This window comes from Bufo bufo, chromosome 5 (assembly GCF_905171765.1).
Source record: "Bufo bufo chromosome 5, aBufBuf1.1, whole genome shotgun sequence".
In the NCBI taxonomy this organism is placed as follows: domain Eukaryota; kingdom Metazoa; phylum Chordata; class Amphibia; order Anura; family Bufonidae; genus Bufo; species Bufo bufo.
Window position 1 is genome coordinate 558724248 of NC_053393.1, and position 21017 is coordinate 558745264.

At 47.0% G+C, this 21017-nt stretch overlaps 1 protein-coding gene and 1 long non-coding RNA gene across 9 annotated transcripts in view; both read right to left on the bottom strand.

Moving 5' to 3' along the window:
* The window catches only part of LOC121000837 (gastrula zinc finger protein XlCGF26.1-like), an 800859-nt gene that overhangs the window by 290630 nt on the left and 489212 nt on the right, over positions 1–21017 (bottom strand). The gene's annotated exons all lie outside the window — the stretch shown is intronic.
* On the bottom strand, positions 9370–20774 carry LOC121000891. The gene is made up of 3 exons (XR_005778932.1): positions 20643–20774; positions 12802–12805; positions 9370–9382 (listed from the first exon to the last, which is right to left on the bottom strand). It is a non-coding gene; the product is annotated as an uncharacterized LOC121000891 (long non-coding RNA).

A 21017-nucleotide genomic window follows, 5' to 3' on the forward strand; every position in this document is an offset into this window, starting at 1 on the left:
TATAGTAGCTCGGGTAGTAGGTCATTTTGACCGCTGCGATACGTCCCAACAAAGAGATAGGCAAGGGCGTCCACCTAGCCATAAGTGTATTAAGTTCTTGAAAAAGTGGGACAAAATTGTGAGGATAGAAATAATTCTCCTTATAATGTGACAGTGCAAAAAATACCCCCTTGTAATGCCCCCAGTTGAGCTAATGTCCCCATAGTGCCCCCATAATGTCCCAGTATAAAATACCCCTATATAGTGCCCCCAGTAAATGCCCCCATAGTGCTCCACATCCTCCTAGTGCCCCCATAATGTCCCAGTATAAAATACCCCTATATAGTGCCCCCAGTAAATGCCCCCATAGTGCTCCACATCCTCCTTCCTCCTAGTGCCCCCCATAATGTACCAGTATAAAATGCTCCAGTAGATGCCCTCAGTGTCCCCCATCATTTGCAAGTATAAAATACCCCTTCTTAGTGCCCCCCGTAGATGACCCCATAGTACTCCTCTCCCCCCTTCCCCATAGTACCCACCATGATGTGTCCCAGTATAAAATTGTACTGTACAGAGCGCCCCATATAAAATACCCCTTCTTTGTGGCCTCAGTAGATGCCCCTATAGTGCCCCCAATAATGTGCCAGTATTAATAACAGCCCCCCTGTGCCAGTAACAACAGCCCCCTGTGCCAGTAATAACAGCCCCCCTGTGCCAGTAATAACAGCCCCCCTGTGCCAGTATTAATAACAGCCCCCCTGTGCCAGTAATAACAGCCCCCCTGTGCCAGTAATAACAGCCCCCCTGTGCCAGTATTAATAACAGCCCCCCTGTGCCAGTAATAACAGCCCCCCTGTGCCAGTAATAACAGCCCCCCTGTGCCAGTAATAACAGCCCCCCTGTGCCAGTATTAATAACAGCCCCCCTGTGCCAGTAATAACAGCCCCCCTGTGCCAGTAATAACAGCCCCCCTGTGCCAGTAATAACAGCCCCCCTGTGCCAGTAATAACAGCCCCCTGTGCCAGTAATAACAGCCCCCCTGTGCCAGTAATAACAGCCCCCCTGTGCCAGTAATAACAGCCCCCCTGTGCCAGTAATAACAGCCCCCCTGTGCCAGTAATAACAGCCCCCCTGTGCCAGTAATAACAGCCCCCCTGTGCCAGTAATAACAGCCCCCTGTGCCAGTAATAACAGCCCCCCTGTGCCAGTAATAACAGCCCCCCTGTGATAGTAATAACAGCCCCCCTGTGCCAGTAATAACAACCCCCCTGTGCCAGTAATAACAGCCCCCTGTGCCAGTAATAACAGCCCCCCTGTGCCAGTAATAACAGCCCCCCTGTGATAGTAATAACAGCCCCCCTGTGCCAGCCCTCTAATAGGCTGCAGGCACTGAGGACGGTGATACAGATGACTGGAGATGAGCGCTCATCTCCCTGTGCCCCGCCGCCAGCTCGGGGGGGGGGGGGGGGGGGGCAATTGCACCGTTGCCCCCCTGGATCCGCCTCTGTTCTGTAAATAGAATGGATGTGATCTCCATGATGGGGTTGTCATGGAGACCACATGATCTGGGACCATTATTACTGGTCCCTGATGGTGACTGTGCTGGAGGCAGATCTTCAGCTCAGTAACCAGCGCGCATGTCTGCGCCATCTATTATTATTATTATTTAATTAGATGTGGGGGGGGGGGCCCTAATAACTCTATTTAAACATATCTGGGGGCCATATTGCCCCGGTCGGGGTGCTGGGGGACCCGATCGGGGCATAAGAGAGAGACCTTACTGTGAGCGGCGGCGGTCGGCTTTCAGTCTGCGCATGCGCCGGGCCGCCATCTTTCTTGAGGGAAGGGGGGTGAGGATCGGGACCCAGCTTAGGGCCAGAAGCGCTGGGGGGCCCGATCGCTGCACCGGAGACTTTCTCTTACATGAGAGGAGGGAGAAAGTTTAGTGCGGACAACTCCGCCGCCGGCATTTTCTGTGATCGCCGTGATAAAGTGTATGACGGCGATCACGTGACCAGAGAGCGATTGTCGCGGTCTCTGGTCACTGCCCCTTCCTCCGGTAGCTGCGGGCACGGAGCTACAGCGCTGGATTTTATCGCTAACTTGGGCTGAAGGGCCACCGTAAAAAGGCCGCGCTCCAGCCCAAGGCCCCTTAGTGACCGCCGTAAAAACACGTATGGGTGGTCACTAAGGGGTTAATTAATCGGGGAATTGATTTAAATGCCATAGATGGAGGCGGCGTGTGATCGAGGCGCAATCTGAGGCCGGTCTGCAGAGGGGCGAGAGAGCGAGGGCGCGGAACAGATCGACCCTGACAGCGACACTGCACCATGTGACCAGCTCCTCCTGTATCACACAACTGAGGCTTAGATACACCGCTCAGCAGGCAGTATCACACAGGATAGGATTAGATACACAGCTCAGCAGACAGTATCACACAGGATAGGATTAGATACACAGCTCAGCAGACAGTATCACACAGGACGGGATTAGATACACAGCTCAGCAGACGGTATCACACAGGATAAGATTAGATACACAGCTCAGCAGACAGTATCACACAGGATAGGATTAGATACACAGCTCAGCAGACAGTATCACACAGGATAGGATTAGATACACAGCTCAGCAGACGGTATCACACAGGATAGGATTAGATACACAGCTCAGCAGGCAGTATCACACAGGATAGGATTAGATACACAGCTCAGCAGGCAGTATCACACAGGATAGGATTAGATACACAGCTCAGCAGACAGTATCACACAGGAGAGGATTAGATACACAGCTCAGCAGACAGTATCACACAGGATAGGATTAGATACACAGCTCAGCAGGCAGTATCACATAGGATTAGATACACAGCTCAGCAGACAGTATCACACAGGATAGGATTAGATACACAGCTCAGCAGGCAGTATCACACAGGAGAGGATTAGATACACAGCTCAGCAGGCAGTATCACACAGGATAGGATTAGATACACAGCTCAGCAGGCAGTATCACACAGGATAGGATTAGATACACAGCTCAGCAGACAGTATCACACAGGATAGGATTAGATACACAGCTCAGCAGGCAGTATCACACAGGATAGGATTAGATACACAGCTCAGCAGACTGTATCACACAGGATAGGATTAGATACACAGCTCAGCAGACAGGATCACACAGGACAGGATTAGATACACAGCTCAGCAGACAGTATCACACAGGATAGGATTAGATACACAGCTCAGCAGACAGTATCACACAGGATAGGATTAGATACACAGCTCAGCAGACTGTATCACACAGGATAGGATTAGATACACAGCTCAGAAGACAGTATCACACACTGTAGGATTAGATACACAGCTCAGCAGACAGTATCACACGGGATAGGATTAGATACACGGCTCAGCAGACAGTATCACACAGGATAGGATTAGATACACGGCTCAGCAGACAGTATCACACAGGATAGGATTAGATACACAGCTCAGAAGACAGTATCACACAGGATAGGATTAGATACACAGCTCAGCAGACAGTATCACACGGGATAGGATTAGATACACAGCTCAGCAGACAGTATCACACGGGATAGGATTAGATACACAGCTCAGCAGACAGTATCTCACAGGATAGGATTAGATACACGGCTCAGCAGACAGTATCACACAGGATAGGATTAGATACACAGCTCAGCAGACAGTATCACACAGGATAGGATTAGATACACGGCTCAGCAGACAGTATCACACAGGAGAGGATTAGATACACCGCTCAGCAGTCAGTATCACACGGGATAGGATTAGATACGCAGCTCAGCAGACAGTATCACACGGGATAGGATTAGATACACAGCTCAGCAGACAGTATCACACGGGATAGGATTAGATACACAGCCCAGCAGACAGTATCACACGGGATAGGATTAGATACACAGCTCAGCAGACAGTATCTCACAGGATAGGATTAGATACACGGCTCAGCAGACAGTATCACACAGGATAGGATTAGATACACGGCTCAGCAGACAGTATCACACAGGAGAGGATTAGATACACCGCTCAGCAGTCAGTATCACACGGGATAGGATTAGATACGCAGCTCAGCAGACAGTATCACACGGGATAGGATTAGATACACAGCTCAGCAGACAGTATCACACAGGAGAGGATTAGATACACAGCTCAGCAGGGAGTATCACACAGGATAGGATTAGATACACAGCTCAGCAGACAGTATCACACAGGATAGGATTAGATACACAGCTCAGCAGACAGTATCACACAGGATAGGATTAGATACACAGCTCAGCAGACAGTATCACACGGGATAGGATTAGATACACAGCTCAGCAGACAGTATCACACGGAATAGGATTAGATACACAGCTCAGCAGACAGTATCACACAGGATAGGATTAGATACACAGCTCAGCAGACAGTATCACACAGGAGAGGATTAGATACACAGCTCAGCAGACAGTATCACACAGGATAGGATTAGATACACAGCTCAGCAGACAGTATCACACAGGATAGGATTAGATACACAGCTCAGCAGACAGTATCACACAGGATAGGATTAGATACACAGCTCAGCAGACAGTATCACACAGGATAGGATTAGATACACAGCTCAGCAGGGAGTATCACACAGGATAGGATTAGATACACAGCTCAGCAGACAGTATCACACAGGATAGGATTAGATACACAGCTCAGCAGACAGTATCACACAGGATAGGATTAGATACACAGCTCAGCAGACAGTATCACACAGGAGGGGATTAGATACACAGCTCAGCAGACAGTATCACACGGGATAGGATTAGATACACAGCTCAGCAGACAGTATCACACGGAATAGGATTAGATACACAGCTCAGCAGACAGTATCACACAGGATAGGATTAGATACACAGCTCAGCAGACAGTATCACACAGGAGAGGATTAGATACACAGCTCAGCAGACAGTATCACACAGGATAGGATTAGATACACAGCTCAGCAGACAGTATCACACAGGATAGGATTAGTTACACAGCTCAGCAGACAGTATCACACAGGATAGGATTAGATACACAGCTCAGCAGACAGTATCACACAGGATAGGATTAGATACACAGCTCAGCAGACAGTATCACACAAGAGAAGCTGTGATCCAGGCTCAGCAGGCTGTATCTCACATGAGAGGCTTAGATACGGCTGTGCTGGCCGCTCCCAGTGTTTGGGGCTCTGGAGATGGTGAGGGAAGCGCCTGTGGCCCTCAGTGATGTGAGGGGAGGAGCAGGAGCCATGTCTGGGTGTACTAACATGGCCGCCGGATGTGTAGGGGGCGGGGCTAGTGCTGACTGACCAGTGTGCCGGGCGGGGCCAGCCCTGTGACGTCACACCGCAAAGCATGCTGGGAGAGGAAAACTCCAGGAACCTGAGGGAAAGAGGAAGTTCTGCTGGAAACGTCCTGTAAAGAGGCTCTGATGTCCGGACAGCGGGAGGGAGAGCCCCGGCATGAGGAGGAGCAGGTACCGGGGAGCCGGGGGCCGCAGTCAGTAGTGCAGTGTGTGATGTCTGTCACAGCTGGTGCTTCAGTAGTGCAGTGTATGATGTCTGTCACAGCTGGTGCTTCAGTAGTGCAGTGTGTGATGTCTGTGGCAGTTGATGCTTCAGTAGTGCAGTGTGTGATGTCTGTGGCAGTTGACGCTTCAGTAGTGCAGTGTATTGTGGCAGTTGATGCTTTAGTAGTGCAGTGTATTGTGGCAGTTGACGCTTCAGTAGTGCAGTGTATTGTGGCAGTCGATGCTTCAGTAGTGCAGTGTATTGTGGCAGTCGATGCTTCAGTAGTGCAGTGTATTGTGGCAGTTGGTGCTTCAGTAGTGCAGTGTATTGTGGCAGTTGACGCTTCAGTAGTGCAGTGTATTGTGGCAGTTGATGCTTCAGTAGTGCAGTGTATTGTGGCAGTTGGTGCTTCAGTAGTGCAGTGTATTGTGGCAGTTGACGCTTCAGTAGTGCAGTGTATTGTGGCAGTTGACGCTTCAGTAGTGCAGTGTATTGGTGCAGCTGATGCTTCAGTAGTGCAGTGTATTGTGGCAGTTGACGCTTCAGTAGTGCAGTGTATTGTGGCAGCTGATGCTTCAGTAGTGCAGTGTATTGTGGCAGTTGACGCTTCAGTAGTGCAGTGTATTGTGGCAGTTGACGCTTCAGTAGTGCAGTGTATTGTGGCAGTCGATGCTTCAGTAGTGCAGTGTATTGTTGCAGTTGACGCTTCAGTAGTGCAGTGTATTGTGGCAGTTGACGCTTCAGTAGTGCAGTGTATTGTGGCAGTTGACGCTTCAGTTGTGCAGTGTATTGTGGCAGTTGACGCTTCAGTAGTGCAGTGTATTGTGGCAGTTGACGCTTCAGTAGTGCAGTGTATTGTGGCAGTTGACGCTTCAGTAGTGCAGTGTATTGTGGCAGTTGATGCTTCAGTAGTGCAGTGTATTGTTGCAGTTGATGCTTCAGTAGTGCAGTGTATTGTGGCAGTTGACGCTTCAGTAGTGCAGTGTATTCTGTCAGTCACAGGCCGCACTGACATCCTGCGCATGCGCTGCTCTCCTGACGTCGGTGACACTGAAGTCTCTGCCGGAGAGGGACCTGGGAGGCGTCCACCAGTGTCTCCAGCAGTGGTCGTCATCTCCCATAGACGTCCATGTTATGAGGATGTATCCCAGCAGTGATACCAGTATAAGTGTCACATGACCACTGTGGCCATGATGGTTTACATTACTGGTATCACCACTGTGGCTAGTGTCAGGGTGCACCATGCTTTACACTGCTGTCACCTCATACATGGAGGAACTGCCCTGACGAGATCTTCCAGTCCTCAGTCCAGACAATAGAGAGAAGACCTCATCTCCTCTGATTTCTCCCAAATGTCCCTCATCATCTCCGGTCATTATAAGCATTTCTATGGGATTTCATGCGGATTCTACATTGACTCCTCTTCTTCCATTCAGGTTCCTGTGAATAGGATTGTCCGATGACATCATCAGTACCAGATAATGGATGGAGACGGGGACAAGATGGCGGAGAGGATATTAGATCTTACCCTAGAGATACTCTTCCTGCTTACTGGAGAGGTGAGAGGTTCTGATGATGTCACATTACACCATTATCTATGGTAATTACAGGGGATGTGACTGGAGAGGTGAGAGGTTCTGATGATGTCACATTACACCATTATCTATGGTAATTACAGGGGATGTGACTGGAGAGGTGAGAGGTTCTGATGATGTCACATTACACCATTATCTATGGTAATTACAGGGGATGTGACTGGAGAGGTGAGAGGTTCTGATGATGTCACATTACACCATTATCTATGGTAATTACAGGGGATGTGACTGGAGAGGTGAGAGGTTCTGATGATGTCACATTACATCATTATCTATGGTAATTACAGGGGATGTGACTGGAGAGGTGAGAGGTTCTGATGATGTCACATTACATCATTATCTATGGTAATTACGGGGGATGTGACTGGAGAGGTGAGAGGTTCTGATGATGTCACATTACACCATTATCTATGGTAATTACAGGGGATGTGACTGAAGAGGTGAGAGGTTCTGATGATGTCACATTACACCATTATCTATGGTAATTACTGGTGATGTGACTGGAGAGGTGAGAGGTTCTGATGATGTCACATTACACTATTATCTATGGTAATTACTGGTGATGTGACTGGAGAGGTGAGAGGTTCTGATGATGTCACATTACATCATTATGGTAATTACAGGGGATGTGACTGGAGAGGTGAGAGGTTCTGATGATGTCACATTACATCATTATGGTAATTACAGGGGATGTGACTGGAGAGGTGAGAGGTTCTGATGATGTCACATTACACCATTATCTATGGTAATTACAGGGGATGTGACTGGAGAGGTGAGAGGTTCTGATGATGTCACATTACACCATTATCTATGGTAATTACAGGTGGACATGGCTGTAGAAGTGATGGACTCTGGAATGTACATGGTGACATTTATTATTATGTCTTCCATGAACAGGATTACTCCACGGTGAAGAAGACGTCTAGTAATCTGATACATGAGAAGAACAATGAGAAGATCCTAGAAGTCGTCCACAAGATGATGGAGCTGCTGACTGGAGAGGTGACACCGCCGGGAATGCGGGGACATTATACAGTCACAGCACTGGAGGGGTCTGGGTGATGACGGTGTCATTGTGTTGTCAGGTTCCTATAAGGTGTCAGGATGTCGCTGTCTATTTCTCCATGGAGGAGTGGGAGTATTTAGAAGCACAGAAGGGTCTGTACAAGGAGGTCAAGATGGAGGAGGACCAGCCCCTCACATCTCCAGGTAACGGACAGGACTAAATACAAATGTCCTGGAATTCTCTGTCTGTAAAGTCTGAGTCCAGTCTCTGTGTCTCCTGCAGAGAGATCCAGTCAGAGGACAACACCAGAGAGATGTCCGCGTCCTCTCCTTCCACAAGACGGTCAGGTAATGGAGATGTCTCCTCCTCTGTAGGAGGACGCCTTGTTTTATCCAGTAGTATTCTAGATTTATACTGGTTTATACTGGTGTAATGAGCTGGAGATGGCGGGATTACAGCCGACCACAGACGCTCCATGTTCTCTGCTTCTTCCTACAAGTCTCTGGCTATGGAGACCACTGGTGGGAATAAGGAACCAATAGGTTTATGTCTCCGAGAGGAACGAGTCCGGACGCGTCTGGTAGAAGCCGATCTCCTCCACGGAAACCACCTGCAGCATGTCCGGCCGTGCTGAGGATGCATGTGTACAAGGTTATTGGCTGTGAGCCGCCATCTAATATCTAGGTCCAGCCTCTGGGAGACCTGCAGCCATTAGGCTCAGACGACAACTGTTGTCGGGTCATTTGTGGTTGTCATGATAATTAAAGGGGTTATTACATAACAAGTATCACAGTGCAGTGAATGGGGCATTTCTGATGAAGTTTTATTACTATGTACATGCAGTAATAATATTGGTAGTATTTTTATGTACAGTACATTTTCCTTCTGGTAGCGCCCCCTGCTGTTTCTTCTGTGACCAGGTTTCTGGTCCACCTTCTTCTGCATTCAGGGATGGACACATGCTCAGTATCTTCTGTGCTCCCTCCTCCTGTCAGTGCCGGTGCAGTCATCTCGTGGAGAAGCAGTGCAGACTCCTTTCATTCATCCCTACTTGTATATTCATGGAGGTATATAGCTGTATCTCTACACGGGGGGAGGGGAGAGGGGCTTAGGAAGAGCTGGCTGCAGCGCACTCCTGGGAGATGCAGGTGCTTGGAGGTCACATGGGATGAGCTGCTGCCCACCCACAGAGAATGAAGAGACCAGAGCTGCAGAGGAGGGAGTAAAGAAGCTAAAAAGGATGACTATTATACTGGAGAGCAGCGGTTTCTGTATTTCTCTACTTCAAGTGTTGTATGCACTACTCCAGATAACTGTTTCCAGGACGTTCTCCATGACAGCACCATATGTAGGTTGTCCTTCTGGTCTTCTGTAGGGACTAGAACGCAGAGAAGTCAATAGGCCGCTCCAGCCTCCAGTGCTCTTCCTGTCTCTACAGAGGACAGGTGCAGAGAGGATTCCTGAGTGGAATTTTCCTGTTCTATCAAGTTGTAGGATCTTTGCTCGGGTTGTATGGGGGTTTCCTCTCCTTCCAGCCCATGTCTAGACTGGCAAGTACCTTCCATGGTAGGGGTCCCCTAGCCCATCCCAGACCCTTTCTAGACCTTCTCATATCGGCTGTATGGGATGGTCATGTCCTGCTGAAGGAACCCTTCCCATCAGGTTTGATGTCGGGTATGTTGCTTCTCTATTTGAGCTCTGGATTTGTCGTCAGAAGGTCCTGGCAGGCAGTGTGGAGCATCTGAAGGCTTGAGTCCCCAGGTTCAGGACTCGCATCCGTCCAACAGACTCTCCTGGAGGAAAAGGTGAGGAGCTTTATGAGAACATGAGTGGTAAGAGCCCATCTGTATATACACTTATTGACCAAAAATCCTGCACCAAGAAGGAGATGTTGGGATGAAACTTTCCCAGTGTGACTGTAATGATGATAAATGTAAGGGATCCCAATATTACAGAAATGGAGACATTTATTGGTGAAAATTGTGCAATTCCACAGAGGTTTTAGGACCCTGTTGGGCTGCCTCTAGCCTGGATACAATGTTAGATACGGCCTCTAGCCCGGATACAATGTTAGATACGGCCTCTAGCCCGGATCCAAGATGAGATACGGCCTCTAGCCCGGATCCAAGATGAGATACGGCCTCTAGCCCGGATCCAAGATGAGATACGGCCTCTAGCCCGGATCCAAGATGAGATACGGCCTCTAGCCCGGATCCAAGATGAGATACGGCCTCTAGCCCGGATCCAAGATGAGATTCGGCCTCTAGCCCGGATCCAAGATGAGATACGGCCTCTAGCCCGGATCCAAGATGAGATACGGCCTCTAGCCCGGATCCAAGATGAGATACGGCCTCTAGCCCGGATCCAAGATGAGATACGGCCTCTAGCCCGGATCCAAGATGAGATACGGCCTCTAGCCCGGATCCAAGATGAGATACGGCCTCTAGCCCGGATCCAAGATGAGATACGGCCTCTAGCCCGGATCCAAGATGAGATACGGCCTCTAGCCCGGATCCAAGATGAGATACGGCCTCTAGCCCGGATCCAAGATATGATTCGGCCTCTAGCCCGGATCCAAGATGAGATACGGCCTCTAGCCCGGATCCAAGATGAGATACGGCCTCTAGCCCGGATCCAAGATGAGATACGGCCTCTAGCCCGGATCCAAGATGAGATACGGCCTCTAGCCCGGATCCAAGATGAGATACGGCCTCTAGCCCGGATCCAAGATGAGATACGGCCTCTAGCCCGGATCCAAGATGAGATACGGCCTCTAGCCCGGATCCAAGATGAGATACGGCCTCTAGCCCGGATCCAAGATGCTTTATATGGCAATAAAACAGGAGGAGACCTTCCTGGGGAAGCCTCGCTGTGCGCAGGCTAGCATATCCAGCTGAAAAGTGCTGAGAAGAATACATGTGGCGGCAGGATGTCCTGCACATATCCCTGAGCTGTTAGTGTCCTCGGACCACTACTAGGGGTCACCGACTGTCGTGTGCGATGGCTCCCACGATCATCACACCAGCAGTTAGGGCAGTATGTCGCTCCATAGCAAAGGATTGAAGAGCTCACCAGGAGACCTCCATACTGGAACCCAAAGAGGACCTAGAATTGTCACTAAAGACCATACAGTTCCAGTCTGTAGTAGTCCAGGTTTCCGAATTAGGACATCCCTGCAAACGAAGATTACGGTACCTGCACTAATATAACCACTGCGCCCAACATTTCCTAAAAGTCAGAACAGCCTAGATCAGTGGTGGTGAACCTATGGTGCTGGTTCCAGTGGCGGCACTCAGAGCCCTCTCTGTGGGCACCCTCTGCCCATTGACTTTACAAAAACCTGGTAGTAGAGATCCTGGCCTTCCTCGGAGAAAGAGATATCATCATCAGTTCCATAGTTTGGACAATTTTCTCTTTATGTCAGAATCCACTCCAATTCGCCAAAGTACCTATAAATTGTGGATTTTTGGAGAATTGTTGGATCGTGAACATCAAGAAATCAGATTTCTCTCCAGATGCCAGGAAGATTTTTCTTGACAAACACTCATTTCTGCCAATTCTCAAATATGAGATGATACAGGGGAAAATATCATTCTTCTGGAGAAAGAGCCACTGCTTATTATAGAAAGCTATGAACATCTTGGGGTTAATGACCTTCTGCATCTCCACAGTTCTTTGGAGCCAGTTTCACGTCTGTTCTCTCCAGAAATTGATTCTTACTGCCTCAACCAAACAATTCTTCTTCCCAGAGTGAGAGCAAATCCTCAGGCTTTTATTTGTGTTGTTTATCCAGCACCATAGGGTAATACCGTTTTGAAACAGGTAGAGAAATGGTTCCAGTACAAGGGTCACCTTTAGTGGTTGTGCTACCTGTAGGCACAACTCTAGTAGAAGCTCATCAAGATGTATACTGGAATCCCAGTTGGTGGTGGACCTGCAGCCACGGAGGGAAATCTTCTTATCGGAGATACCTGGAGTCCCCAAGAAGTTGTGAATTTTCAAAGAGTATAAAGATTTTTCCCACGGTGCAAAAGAGCCAACCACAGTCCAAATGTTAATGGTAAGAAAGGATCTTTATTGCAGGTTCACGCAATAAAGTAAACCTGCAATAAAGATCTTTTCTTACCATTAACATCTGGACCGTGGTTGGCTTCTTTGTGCCGTGGGAAAAATCCTTTTATCCAGAGTGAGAAGACAGGCTTTACTTTTGTGGACTTTCACAGAAAACCTGTAATGAGGGATTCTTTGGAATGTAAGTCCCTATGGATACCAGCAAAAAGGGATGAGATGCTCAGGAATAGAATATGGGCCTAGCATGCTCATTTCCTCCTTTTCCTTTTTATTCCGGCCGTCCTGAAGAATATATGGTTAAAAGCAACCAGTGTCATTCAAATTACTTAATTCTGTCCAAAGCACAGCTGGTTCCCGATCCTGAAGTATTTATTTCTGGAAGACCCAGAACCTCTTTATCTAAGATAAAATATTCTTCTTCTCCAGGGCCCTCTTCTGTATCGAAAGGTCCAGATGCAAAAATCCTGAAATCTTGAATCCTGAGAGGGAAATCCTGAAAATTCAGGGACTGTCAGAGTAATATCTACCTTACAGCAGAGTCCCAAGGAAGTTTCCTCACCTGTTTACAGGGAAGTTTGAAAGAGATTTTGCTCCTGGTACGAATCTGAATGTTCGGTCCCTTTTCAGGCTACTTTTACATTAGCGGCAGGCTGTTCCGGCAGGTGAACAGACTGTCGGATAGTCAGGACTTTGATTAGGGTTGCTCTCGGAGGTGTCCTGCTCTTTCCCTAGTTTCCAGGCCTTATTCCCTCACCCCTGTCCCTCCTATGCTCGTTGTGGTGTAAAGCCAATCACACCAGGGACATTTTAGTTCCATGGGCAGAGAGAGCAGAGGCATCTACTGATCAGATTTGCAGAGCATCGCCTCGGGCAAGCTTTATTACAGACTGGACATCTAATACAATCAGGAGTTAGCCCTTGAGAGATTTGACCCAGACTCCCTTCTCTCCCAACCACATGCTTATCTGGTATCGCTCCATGTGGTGTCATTGGTAATGAGTAAATACATACAGGGAGTGCAGAATTATTAGGCAAGTTGTATTTTTGAGGATTAATTTTATTATTGAACAACAACCATGTTCTCAATGAACCCAAAAAACTCATTAATATCAAAGCTGAATATTTTTGGAAGTAGTTTTTAGTTTGTTTATAGTTTTAGCTATTTTAGGGGGATATCTGTGTGTGCAGGTGACTATTACTGTGCATAATTATTAGGCAACTTAACAAAAAACAAATATATACCCATTTCAATTATTTATTTTTACCAGTGAAACCAATATAACATCTCAACATTCACAAATATACATTTCTGACATTCAAAAACAAAACAAAAACAAATCAGTGACCAATATAGCCACCTTTCTTTGCAAGGACACTCAAAAGCCTGCCATCCATGGATTCTGTCAGTGTTTTGATCTGTTCACCATCAACATTGCGTGCAGCAGCAACCACAGCCTCCCAGACACTGTTCAGAGAGGTGTACTGTTTTCCCTCCTTGTAAATCTCACATTTGATGATGGACCACAGGTTCTCAATGGGGTTCAGATCAGGTGAACAAGGAGGCCATGTCATTAGATTTTCTTCTTTTATACCCTTTCTTGCCAGCCACGCTGTGGAGTACTTGGACTCGTGTGATGGAGCATTGTCCTGCATGAAAATCATGTTTTTCTTGAAGGATGCAGACTTCTTCCTGTACCACTGCTTGAAGAAGGTGTCTTCCAGAAACTGGCAGTAGGACTGGGAGTTGAGCTTGACTCCATCCTCAACCCGAAAAGGCCCCACAAACTCATCTTTGATGATACCAGCCCAAACCAGTACTCCACCTCCACCTTGCTGGCGTCTGAGTCGGACTGGAGCTCTCTGCCCTTTACCAATCCAGCCACGGGCCCATCCATCTGGCCCATCAAGACTCACTCTCATTTCATCAGTCCATAAAACCTTAGAAAAATCAGTCTTGAGATATTTCTTGGCCCAGTCTTGATGTTTCAGCTTGTGTCTTGTTCAGTGGTGGTCGTCTTTCAGCCTTTCTTACCTTGGCCATGTCTCTGAGTATTGCACACCTTGTGCTTTTGGGCACTCCAGTGATGTTGCAGCTCTGAAATATGGCCAAACTGGTGGCAAGTGGCATCTTGGCAGCTGCACGCTTGACTTTTCTCAGTTCATGGGCAGTTATTTTGCGCCTTGGTTTTTCCACACGCTTCTTGCGACCCTGTTGACAATTTTTAATGAAACGCTTGATTGTTCGATGATCACGCTTCAGAAGCTTTGCAATTTTAAGAGTGCTGCATCCCTCTGCAAGATATCTCACTATTTTTGACTTTTCTGAGCCTGTCAAGTCCTTCTTTTGACCCATTTTGCCAAAGGAAAGGAAGTTGCCTAATAATTATGCACACCTAATATAGGGTGTTGATGTCATTAGACCACACCCCTTCTCATTACAGAGATGCACATCACCTAATATGCTTAATTGGTAGTAGGTTTTTGAGCCTATACAGCTTGGAGTAAGACAACATGCATAAAGAGGATGATGTGGTCAAAATACTCATTTGCCTAATAATTCTGCACGCAGTGTATTTAGTTGCATCCACCCTGGTGTAGTATTTCAGCAAACACTGGAGGGAGATGGTGAGAGGAGCCTTGTAACCTCTCTGTGGTCCTGTCCCTGCAGAAGACTAGAAGGGCAATCTCCATGTGGTGCTGTCATGTAGGCCTCCAGAGAAACCAGTCGCTGGTAGAATTCCTACTTCTTAATTTGTGGGATAATCCCTTTAAAGAGGTTATCCAGCCCAATTATTTTACAGACCCCTTCAGAGTGGCTGGATTCATACTCACCCGATCCCTGCTGGTGAGTTCCAGCGCCATCGATACATGGGCACCTCTGCAGATCCCGAGTCTCTGAGAATCAACATCCAGTTGACTGGGCAGGGGAGCACCTGCCACCCATGCAGTACGTCACTCAGTCATGTGCCACATTGGTCACAGGTCACCGCTGCAGCAGTTGCACCCAACCCCCCAACTATCTCCACCCCCCGCCCCCCTGTCAACAGTGTGTTGATTTCCACAGACACAGCACCTGCAGAGTCGACAGTGGAGCAATGAAGCCAGAACACAGAGGCAGGGACCAAGTAAGTATGAACTCCACCGGGGGTCCGCCTCTCTGAAGGGGTCTATTACACAAGTTTAAAGTTGGATAACTCTTTTAATGATCTTTTGTAGGCATCTAAAACATTCCTCTCAACTTGTCCAACTGTCCTGTAATTCACAATATTTGTTTCACACATTTTGAATCAGGATGAAGATCTGAACAATATTAATGCTACAGAGACAGATGTGAGGGGCGATGAGGAATACAAGGAGGAGATTCCTACAGAGACAGATGTGAGGGGCGATGAGGAATACGAGGAGGAGATTCCTACAGAGACAGATGTGAGGGGCGATGAGGAATACGAGGAGGAGATTCCTACAGAGACAGATGTGAGGGGCGATGAGGAATACGAGGAGGAGATTCCTACAGAGACAGATGTGAGGGGCGATGAGGAATACGAGGAGGAGATTCCTACAGAGACAGATGTGAGGGGCGATGAGGAATACGAGGAGGAGATTCCTACAGAGACAGATGTGAGGGGCGATGAGGAATACGAGGAGGAGATTGCTACAGAGACAGATGTGAGGGGCGATGAGGAATACGAGGAGGAGATTCCTACAGAGACAGATGTGAGGGGCGATGAGGAATACGAGGAGGAGATTCCTACAGAGACAGATGTGAGGGGCGATGAGAAATACGAGGAGGAGATTCCTACAGAGACAGATGTGAGGGGCGATGAGGAATACGAGGAGGAGATTCCTACAGAGACAGATGTGAGGGGCGATGAGGAATACGAGGAGGAGATTCCTACAGAGACAGATGTGAGGGGCGATGAGGAATACGAGGAGGAGATTCCTACAGAGACAGATGTGAGGGGCGATGAGGAATACGAGGAGGAGATTCCTACAGAGACAGATGTGAGGGGCGATGAGGAATACGAGGAGGAGATTCCTACAGAGACAGATGTGAGGGGCGATGAGGAATACGAGGAGGAGATTCCTACAGAGACAGATGTGAGGGGCGATGAGGAATACGAGGAGGAGATTCCTACAGAGACAGATGTGAGGGGCGATGAGGAATACGAGGAGGAGATTCCTACAGAGACAGATGTGAGGGGCGATGAGGAATACGAGGAGGAGATTCCTACAGAGACAGATGTGAGGGGCGATGAGGAATACGAGGAGGAGATTCCTACAGAGACAGATGTGAGGGGCGATGAGGAATACGAGGAGGAGATCCCTACAGATAAGAGCCCAGGTGAGTAGTGACCACTAAATGAAGCAGAGATGAGTCTGTAACCGTAATGACCCTGAATTGGACTTCCCCTATAGCAGGCGCCTTCCCTAGGTCCGAACAGTGTCCCCCAGTACTCAGATACCCCCAAGACTTACATTAGGACCAAACTGTGTAATACAAAGCACATATCACAGCACTAGCAGGTAAGAAGAAAGCCAGGAGATAGGAACTCATCAGTAGATGACTGGACCAGGATGGGGATGGTAATCAGACAATGGAACAGACGGATGATTGAACAGACAATATGTGGCACTAACTGGATCTTTCCCTAGATCTGTCCTTACATGCTCACCCTAATACCAGACATCACTGTCCCTCACTGTCCCTTGAGACATTCCTATGGAAAATCCTAATCTCTAAGGGTGGATCCGCAATACACCACGCACGTGTGAATGGACCCTAAAACTGACCCTAAAACAGACAACAGGAGGACACTAAGACCCAATCCAAACTGAGCAGAGCTGAACTAGAATCAAGGCAGGACAGACTGAAACATGGAACATCCCCTCCCCCAACCACACACACAGACTACAAGAATCAGAGGTAAAGACTGGACTAACCATAAGAACAAAACTACACCAATAAAGAAAACTAGGAGTGATACTAGAAAATAAAAGGATTTTCTGAAATGAAAAGCACAGAGCTTACACTATAACCAGCAACCCCCTGCAGAAACTAGGAATATTTACAGCGAGGCTAACCAGTCAGGAGCTCCTCTCCAACCAAGGTGAGCTACAGAAGAGGTCGGCTGAGCAAGAGATCAGCTACTGTATAATACATAGCAACTGCCCCAAACATACTAGTAGACAGGAGAAGATGAAACCATAGGAGTGTTCCTGCTGATCCTAGCCCATTACACTAAGGTGGTAACGACTCCCTCAGGTCTGCGCTGTGACTCTCCAGGCCGTGCTCAGTAATATCAGGGTGACAGGTCTCTTCCATGAATTTCCTGGACGTGTCCTGGTGTCCCTCTGTGCAGCATTTCACAGGCCTCATGTCACATACACTCTGGACTGCACTGGATTCTGGTGTCCAAATTACAAATGTACAAGGTGTCAACACACGTGTCGTCCATACAGTCCCCGGGTACCTTCTGGCTTCATCTGAAAAATTGTGATTATTGGGCTGCCATACCTCTAATAGGGGGTAGGTTTCCTGGCCCTCCTGACACCTCTGTTGCATACAATGACTTATTGTTATAATGCTAGAGTTAATTATTGAATTTTTCAGTTGGCTTCTTCTTTCCTAAGGTTATTTCTTCCTTCAACAACTGGTGTATAGTCCGTTCAGGTTTTCACTTGAGTTGATCAAAATAGATTAATCTTGATGAACCTGTGTCCTCTCTTAAGGCAATGTAATTTTGAGTTTCTTACACCGGTTCCTTTGCCATGGTTGTTTTCTGAGATATAACACAAACTGGTCCCACATTACATCATCAGTATTGGTTATGGACTTTGCCCCTTCTCATACCTTCTGCTGTAACATTGCCATCAATTGTTGTATGCTGTTCATGGACTGGGGCAGCGTCTCCTCCTCCTTCTGACGCCGGGCAAAGAATATTTTTCACAGTATTCTGTTTGATCACGGATGCCCAACTTGCGGCCCTCCAACTGTTGCAAAACTACAACTCCCAGCATGCCTGGATAGCCTTCAGCTATTAGGGCATGCTGTGAGTTGTAGCTTTGCAACAGCTGGAGGGCCACAGATTGAGCATCCCTGTGTTAGATGATTGATCTCTAGGATGTGAGAAACCTGTGCATATGATTGCCTGACTCTTGCCTGTTGTAACAGCTCTGTTCTTCTTGTCTCACCCTTCTATGTACAGTCCTGATCAAAAGTTTAAGACCACTTGAAAAATGGCAAAAAATCATATTTATCATGTCTGGATCTTAACAAGGTTCCAAGTAGAGCTTCAACATGCAACAAGAAGTAATGGGAGTGAGACAAAACATTTTTTAAGCATTCAATTTAATGAAAACAACGAATAAACTGAAACAGGCTGTTTTTCAGCTGATCAAAAGTTTAGGACCACACCAAAAACAAACTAAACCCCCCCAAAACAGAAATCCAACTTCCAAACATGAACTCAGTAATGAGTAGCTCCGCCGTTATTGTTTATCACTTCAAAAATTTGTTTCGGCATGCTTGATGCAAGCGTTTCCATGAGGTGAGTGGGAACATTTCTCCAAGGGGTGAAGACGGCCGCACAAAGGCCATATTCTGTCTGGAACTGTTGTCCATTTTTGTAAACTTCCCTTGCCATCCATCCCCAAAGGTCCTCAATTAGATTTAGATCAGGGGAACACGCAGGATGGGCCAAAAGAGTGATGTTATTCTCCTGGAAGAAGTCCCTTGTCCTGCGGGCATTGTGTACTGTAGCGTTGTCCTGTTGAAAAACCCAGTCGTTACCACACAGACGAGGGCCCTCAGTCATGAGGAATGCTCTCTGCAACATCTGGACATGCTCTCTGCACTTCCTGAAGCTCCATTGTTCCACTGAAGGAAAAGGCACCCCAGACCATTATGGCGCCCCCTCCACTGTGGCGCATAGAAAACATCTCAGGTGGGATCTGCTTGTTATGCCAGTAACGTTGGAAACCATCAGGATCATCAAGGTTAAATTTTTTTCTCATCAGAGAATAAAACTTTCTTCCACCTCTAGAATGTCCCATGTTTGGTGCTCTCTTGCAAAGTCCAAACGAGCAGTTATGTGGCGTTCAAGGAGAGGAGGTCTTTGAAGACGTTTTTTGTTTTTGAAGCACTTCAGTCACAGATGCCGTCTGATGGTTATGGGGCTGCAGTCGGCACCAGTAAGGGCCTTAATTTGGGTCGAGGATCATCCAGTGTCTTGACTGACAGCCAATTGGATCCTCCGGCTCAGTGCTGATGACTTTTTTGGGTCTTCCACTTGACTTATTTGTTTCATAACCCTCAGGATCATTTAAGAAATTCCAAATGACTGTCTTACTGCGTCCCACCTCAGCAGCGATGGCGCGCTGTGAGAGACCCTGCTTATGCAGTTCAACAACCCGACCACGTTCAAAAAGGGAGAGTTTTTTTGCCTTTGCCATCACAACGTGTGACTACCTGACAGAAAATGACAATGAATCCACATCTTTGCACAGATTTGGCCCTTTAAAGGCATGTGGTCCAAAAATTTGGATCAGCTGAAAAACAGCCTGTTTCAGTTTAATCGTTATTTTTAATTAATTGAATGCTCAAAAAATGTTTGCTCTCACTCCCATTTCTTCTTGTTGCATGTTGAACCTCTACTTGGAACCTTGTTAAGATCCAACAATGTAAAATATGATTTTTTGCCATTTTTCAAGTGGTCTTAAACATTTGATCAGGACTGTACTTAGGGCCATTATGTTTTTAGGTGTGCGGTCACATGACACAATTGGACAGCTCCCCTCTAGCCTCTCATCAGTTATGAATTTTGATAGCTGCCTTCAATAATTTTCAAAAATAATTAAAAAAATGTTTTGTTCTTGGTAGATGACCATACTGGGAGCTTGGAGAAACATCTCATATCTACATATTATAATGCAGATGATCCATGTGTCATATCAGATACATATGAAGAGCGTGCCATTATCCCAGATGTAACCTCAGACCTTCACAGCAAAAATCTATCATCTCATCCTTTAAAACAAGTCCAATCTTCTAATTCATCACATACTCTTACTCAGAATGAAACTCGCAGAAGATGTTCTGGAACCCAAAGAGCTCAGAAAAAGCCGTATTCATGCTCAGAATGTGGCAAATGTTTTACTTGGAAATCAGGCCTTCTTCACCATCAAAGACATCACACAGGTGAGAAGCTGTATTCCTGTTCAGACTGTGGGAAACGTTTTATTAACAAATCACATCTTGAACACCATCAGAGAATTCACACAGGAGAGAAGCCGTTTTCATGTTCGGAATGTGGAAAATGTTTTACAAAAAAAAAACATCTTGAAACCCATCGGCGAATTCACACAGGAGAGAAGCCGTTTTCATGTTCGGAATGTGGAAAATGTTTTACTAGAAAAGCACATCTTCAAGACCATCAGAGAACTCACACAGGAGAGAAGCCGTTTTCATGTTCAGAATGTAGGAAATCTTTTACTGATAAATCAAGTCTTGACAGCCATCATAGAATTCACACAGGAGAGAAGCTGTTTTTGTGTTCAGAATGTGCGAAATCCTTTACTAAAAAGTCAGTTCTTCTTCTACATCAAAAAATTCACACAGGAGAGAAACCGTATTCATGTTCAGAATGTGGAAAATCTTTTACTCAGAAATCACGTCTTCACAACCACCAGAGACTTCACACAGGGGACAAGATGTATTCATGTTCAGAATGTAGGAAATCTATTACTGAGAAATCATCTCTTAAGAGCCATCAGAAAATTCACACAGGAGATAAGCCATTTTCTTGCTCAGAATGTGG